Source organism: Diospyros lotus, chromosome 10 (genome assembly GCF_014633365.1).
Source record: "Diospyros lotus cultivar Yz01 chromosome 10, ASM1463336v1, whole genome shotgun sequence".
NCBI lineage: Eukaryota > Viridiplantae > Streptophyta > Magnoliopsida > Ericales > Ebenaceae > Diospyros > Diospyros lotus.
Window position 1 is genome coordinate 15,670,519 of NC_068347.1, and position 7,642 is coordinate 15,678,160.

Sequence of the window (7,642 nt, forward strand, 5' to 3'; positions counted from 1 at the left end):
AAATATCTTGAGATCATTGAAAATACCATGACTGGGGTAACCAAAATCTTATTGAGGCCCCATTCTGCAAGGAATTAACAAGTAGATAACCAATCTACTTTCACTACTTGTGAAAAGGAATATATGGAAAGGTCTTAGAACAAAAAAGTTGGGCATCCATAGAAGAAAACAAGGATAGAAGAAGAATCCCCTTCACTGTTCAGATCATGGAAAAGTCTCTTCCTCCCGAGTTCAAGATGCTTCAGATTAGTTCTTACTCAGCTAAGGGGGATCCCTATGATCATTTACAAAACCATGAATTAGTGATGTTGCTACATGGATAGGAGGATGCCATCGTATGTCAAGCTTTTTCTTTAACCCTGATAGACCATGCTTGGACTTGGTTTAATGGCCTAGTAGAAGTTTATTTCCTCTTTTAATCAATTAAGGAGAAAATTCACTAAGGCATTCATTATCAATTGTCAGTGCAAGAAAGATGCCACATACTTGCTCAGTATTTGTAAGGAAAGCAAAGAAACTCTAAGGTAGTATGTGGATAGTTTCCAAAATGTCACTTTAGAGATTTAAGACTTGCAAATGCGTGTAATAGTAACCATAATGCTCCAAGGAACCAAATCAATACCCTTATAAGAGTCCCTTACCTTGAAACAACCAGCCTCCTTAGCCAACTTGTTTGTATGGGCTAATGAGTACATGTTACAAGCTAAGGTCATGAGACTTGTTATACTTTAGTTTTCAAGCATTCTCGAATTTTATACGTTATCATGCCACAAAGAAAAGAATTAGCATAAACTAACAAGTAACAAGAGAAAGGAAAAAATGATCATTTCATTCATCGAGGAAAAAGAAGTACATCCATTTAAAAAAAATCTATATTTTCGATGGCTTGGGAAGATGCTCCACTTGGGGGACAAAAGAATAAGCAAGAGCAGCGTAACGAACTAGAGCTAATGAAGGGTCAACAACATCAGGAGTCAGCTCTGTAACCCATAGAGAAAGAGAAGGACAAGCCACAGAAGAGGGAACAAGATTGCTAACCACCTCAACTTCCAAATTATCGGAAGCACCAATCACCTCAGTAACCTTTTGGCCACTCACTTATGTCTACCAAGACCCCAAGAGATTTTCCTAGTTGTCCACCAAGGATGAGTTAAGTTAAGTGCCCAGGTTATTAGAGTCAAGCTTGTACTTTTGCGAATTAAGAGCTTAAAACTCCTCAACCTCTAGGGAGAAAATGAATTCCTTGAATAACTGGCCCAGCCTTTTGGATTAAGGAAATAATGATCCAAGTAAAAGTCATACATGATAAAGATCATGTCATACATTTCTTTCTTGTTGAAGCAGTCTTGGGAAAGACAAATACTCCCAAACTACCTCAATCCGAATAATCGAGGGATCCCACATGCTTTGTGGCTCAAAAGTGTTAAGGTCATTCTACAGCTTCTGCTTATAGGCATAGCTTTGAACCAACTCTTTCTCCTACTAATCCTTCTATTGAAGAAGAGAGGAACATGCTTACTTTAACTCCCAGTTATCTCTTTTATGATCCCAATTCACTCGCTTCAAGCCCTCTGTCTCTTCCTTGAGGTCCTTAACCCTACTCGCATGGTTGACATCCATACTAGATAACCGGTTGCAAAAATGTACAACTCGTCATGAGGCAAAATAGTGCAGTAGATTAAATGAGACCCAATATCAAGTTCCTTCACTAAGTTAAAATCGGCCACTCTAAGATAAACATGGAAATGGTCAAAGAGCACAGGATTAACTTAGGGAAATATTGGAGGAGATAGAAGAGAGTCCTTGATGGCAAGCCTCATCCGTTCCTTCTAGAATGAGGAACAAGGATGGTTGCACTCTACCCTCTCCCGACAAGAAGGCTTGTTTGATATCACTGTGTTGAGCCAACTTGCTCTACTTAAATTTCTAATTAAGTTTTGATAATTAACAAAAATGTTATTTTGAATGAATATACTAATTGTAGTATTGAATTATTTTTGATTAATTTATGTAATATTTTTTCATAGTATATGTATTACCAAAAATTTTATCTTCCATAAAAATTACTTGAAAAATAATTTTATAATGCATAAAATAATTTTTTAACCATTGCTACAGTGTGAAAGTCGACCCTTTGATTTTTGAATATTGACCCTTCGCTACAATGTGTTGGTCCCTTAGGGTATGACTACTCAAGAGGGGGGTGAATTGAGTGATTAAAATTTTTCTCAATTTTAATAAATAATCTTGATTAATGATTTTATTGGAGAATATATATTTAATAAATATGTTGCCCAGATAAATATCCAAGAAGGGGATGAATTGGGTTTTTTGAAAATATTTAACTATTGCTCTATGTTGCAAAATCTTTTAATGTGATCTTTTATCTTGAGATTACAATAAATATGGATATAGATAAAGCATGCAATCACAAGACACAAGAGAATTTTATAGAGGTTCAACTCTATAAAGAGCCTAATCCTCTCTCTCAAGACTGAACTTGAGGTTCCACTAGGGATGTAACGCCCCGCTAATCCCAGGATCATTTCTAACGCATTAGTTTCAAAATTAAAAGTTAAGAGGCGTTAATTAACTCGTTATCATTTATCCCATTTCCTTATGGTATTTAAACGTCTTAATCATTTCCCAAATTTGGTATAGAAGATTAAAACAAAGATAGGTTAATACAAGAATTTAACTTGAAACCCTTAAGAAAGTCAGCATAGTTTGTACCTTGATTCTTCGATGCCCTTCTGATTCCAATTATTTACTCTAGTTTAGTCAATAGGAAATCAACGTGCAAGGGGTAATCATATGGCTGTTTACTGGGTTATAGCGTGAACCAATCAATCTTCGATATCTTGGGTTTCAATAATACTCTTTAGAGATTTGAGTAAAAATACGAGTACAAAGGATATGCTTTTAGGGATTTGAATAAAGAAAGTAATACGTACGTGATATTGTCATAAATATGAACTCCAAATTTAAGGACAAAATGGTAGTTAATACAAATGGTTTTGTGTATATTGCGTTTCTTAGGAATTCGAGTAGAAACATAAATATACCACAACATTAGCTTTAAATCTTACCAAGCTTCAACACTTGGTATCCCCATATAAATAGCTGATTTCACAAGACATACGAATAGAAATTTGTAATAGATTAGAATGATCATTTAGGAATTTGATTACACCAACTTGATTTATTGGAACGTAAACAGAATGAAGTAAATATTAGGTAGCAGTTTCCTCTTTGCCTTTGCTTGCTCCCGAGTACCTGAAACACTTATTGTACCTGGAACGTTGAATGTTCCAAGGGTATGAAACACCCAAATTAGATAGCGATATCTAAGTGGATAACTCAGTATTGGAAAGTGCGTGCAAATGCATTATGCAGAATGTCATGCAGTATGATGGTAGTGACGTCAGGGCGTTGCAATCACCCCCGCTGGCCATCATGCAATCACAAAATCATAGCCATTCCCTGACTTGGGATGGTGTGGTCCTAGACCACGTACATGATGCATCCACTTCAATGCCACTAGCCATGAATGTAGTGATGCATGTCCATATGTATAAAAATGCGAACCAATGGTTATAAATGATATGCAAACCACTCAAATGAAAGTAAAACATGTAAGATATGCAAGAGTTCAGAGATGAGGCGTCACCCACCAAGTTTACCTGACCCGGTACTATTTACGAGCGTCGATTGGGCTGTTCTGCATAAAACGTAAGATTTCATAAAACCAAAGTTAAATATTTTTACATAGGATTGTAGGGAATAAAAATAGGAGTATTTGATCAAAATTTCAGGTCAAGAGGGGCCTTCACGCGCCTCTAGAAGTGGTCCCACGCGCCCCCACTCTCGGCCAGCAGCGGCGCGTGTGTTACACGCGCCGAGTCTTCTTCGGTGCAGGTGTGCTGTAGCCTGGTTTATTGAGCATTTCTCTTTCGTTTTAACTCCGATTCAACTTCCATTTTTTCCTACACCTCCCTCTTTCTTCCCTATACAAGATTATCAAATTAAATGAAACTTACCTTGTTGTTTTCTGACAATTCGGGCTCAGATTCCGATGGTGCGCAGATTTCGTGTCGAGGCTCGTAACTTCTTCGTTTCTTCACCGATCCAACTTGTTCTTCTTGCAAAATCTCTCTTTTTCTCTCAAGAACAGATTCCTCACCATCAATTCTCTCACATGGCCCAACTTGCCTCAACTTTTCATGATTTGATCTTTAGTTGGGTGAAGGTTTTTATAGAATTTGTGGCCAATTAGATTATGCCACTTGGAGGGACACTTGGCCATTTGGCCTGGCTGATATTTTGATAATTTCATGATTGCTCATGATGACTAAGGTTTGGCTTTTATCAGTTTGGCCCACAGTTTCCATAAATTGTACTTTTACCCTTTGAAACTTTTGGAAATCTCATTTTAGCCCTTAAAATGCTATTCTTCTCTTTCTATGGATTCTAACAATCCTCCTTATACTTTTAGCTACCATTCTTGACTCCAAAATGGCCTTCAATCATTTTTGAGAAATTACGCTTTTGCCCAAAATCTTCCTGTTTCTTCTTAAATCCTGAATCCATCGTATTCTTCTTTAAAAGAGATCACTCTTATAAAAATCCTGGGTCTTACAAGGGAGATGATAACTCTAGTTTTTAATTAGAGCTAGAACCAATAGAAAATCCCTTGCCTAAGTAAGAATAAACATTAGCTTACACTAGCAAATACAATTCCCTCACATACAAATGAGTAAACAATAAACTTACACTCAAGAGCTTCAATCAAACAAGTAATTAGCAACAACAACAAATTGTTCGCCAGCATTTGAACTCTCTTGTTTGAATGCTCTTCAAATTTTGTTCAACCTCATGATCATCACCAACTGATTCTCCTTATATAGTGATCATTAAAAGAAAAATAACAGGAAAATGGAAAGAAGGGAAATCTGAAGGCATTTTTAAAATACATAAGCTTTATCTTCAACTTTTTTAGCAACTGTTGGGATTAACAAAAACATGAGAGTACTTTGTACACAAGGTCAAATTGATAAAGATGAGGGGACAATCTTGAAGCATAAATGAATATAAACTTTATGGAGACAAAAAGTAGCATATGTGTTAGAGCAAATCATAATCTTCAAAAAACAAACTAAAAGTAGCTTTATTTAAAAAAAAAAAAAAAAAGCTTCACTTTTATGCATTGGAATGTCAGGTCTGAGTGATAGGGTACAAAGAAAAGGATGATTGTGGAATATAGCTCTTGGCATGCATCAAATATGAAAGAGGAATCAAAGATTATCGCTTAACTTCGATTAACTAAAGTTACATCTTCGGTCTATCGAAGATCGAACATCAACGGACTTGTTTCCTTAAGTCGATTGAGGATAATGCTTTGGTCGACTGAAGTTAACCAGTGACTCAAGACAAAGAGTTCAGTCGACTTATCAATTGATTGAAGATGGAGACCAAAACATTTTGGCTAATTTCGGTCGATTGAAGATAAACTTCTATTAACCTAAGTTATATAAACAAGTATGCACTTTCTGTCTTACTTCAGTCGACTGACACATATCTTAAGTCGACCGAAGATGTTTGGACACAAAGGAATTATAGAGCATGCATACACAAATGTATACAATACCTTGATCATAGATTTTATAGGAATCAAAATCATTTTTGTGATTTTTGAGAAAATAATTTTTTTGTAAGCATCAAAATCATTCTAACACCCTTGAGTATAACAATCTCCCCTATTTTGATGATGACAAAATTTCATGTTTTTCAACCAATTCTCCCCCTAAGAACATTGCTCCCCCTAAATTTATGCATTTATAAAGCATTTTAAGGAAACCACAATAATCGTAAAATAAAAGTTGCAATGAGATAAAGGGATATACGTTAACATTCATTCACATAGTTAAAAGCTTTTAATAAAATAAACATGAAGATCATTCTCCCTCTTTTGTCATAATCAAAACTAGAACGAGGATGTACTCATCAGCTGGAGGCAGCGGTGGAATACGGTACTCAACCCGAGTGAGTCTGTCCTCAATTGCAGCAAACCGGTTGCCAAAGCGAGAGAAACCATCATCAACTCTAGCTTCGACAGCCAAAATGGTATCAAGAAGATCTTGCATGGAGGGAGTGGGGTGAGCAGATGATGGGGCAGTAGCAGCAGCAAAATCATGGACTAGATAAGAGGCATGTCAGTGCTACGATCATATGCGGCTTCTTCATTTGTGTCCTCATCTTTAGCGGAGCCATAGAAGGCTGGATTCTTTTTCCAAATACCATTAAGTTTGATACATCGCATGCGACGCAATGTACCAGTGTAAATACGATTGGTGGGATTGAGTGAGACAGAATATTCATTTTTGAGAGGGATGTTGAAGAGTTTGAAAATACAGGTAAGTAGCATTCCATATGGAAGTGGGGTGGAATGTTTAGGATTGTAAATGTCCATATGGTGGATAACCAAGTAGGGTATGTTAATAGGAATTTTGTTTATTAGACACCAAAGGATTTCAAATTCAAAAAATGAGATGTGTTCAAATGACCCACTCTTTGGAACAATGCAGTGGCAAATGACCAAGTGTAAAAGGCAAGTGGAGATGGCTAGATCCTTACCTATAGGCATATATTTGTCGAAGTCTGGGTGAGTGAGGGCACGAACCGCAATGATAGGATTAAAATTTGGAATTTTCTATGACCATTGTTGAGTTTTAGGGATTTTAATATCAGAGTTCTCGGAATGGATATTTAAGAGTTGTTGAAAAATACCGACATTGAATTCAATATCCATACCCTTAACTTTAAAAGATATACGAAATGGGTGGTTAAGAGTTACGAGGTTGGCATAGAAAAGACGCACAACATTTGGATAAACAGGTTGTAATCGAATCCTAAAGAATCGCACCTACTAGCCATTAAAAGAATTTTCAAATATTTAATTGAAACTCAAAATGTTGGATTATGGTATCCAAATGGGGGTAATTTTGAATTGATTGGATATTCTGATGTGGACTTTGTCGGTTGCAAGGTAGATCGAAAGAACACTTCTAGAACTTGTCATCTATCACTACAATAGTTTCGACTTTTCCCGACGGTGAAAAAATCGTCGAAAAAAGTTAAAAAACTGCCGGTAAAAGTTTTCTCAGCGACAATTATAACCGCCAGAAATACCTCCGTCAGGAAAGCTTGTCGAGGGTTGAAAACTGCTGGGAAAGACTCTTTGCCAGCGGTTTTCATAAACTGCTGGTAAAAATAATCATTACCGATGGTATTTTAAAATCGCCAGAAATTTCCAGCTATTTGCAAAAATCGTCGACAAAGTTAGAACTTTGCCGGCGATTTAAAATCGCCGGTAAAAAAACTTTTCTGATAGTTTTTAAACCGCCTAGAAAATGTATTTTACTGGCGATTATTCAGAAGTTTGCCGGCAGTTTTCAGATACCGTTGGCAAAACAAAAGAATCACTGGCAATTTTAAAAAACAAGATTTTCAAAAAGCTATATATATAATAATTAATAAATAACCTGTATAATAATCAATAATCACGGCAACAAAAAAACCATCAACAATTTTAAAAGATTCACCCGCTACACACAATAAGTATAACAACTGTATACAATAGATC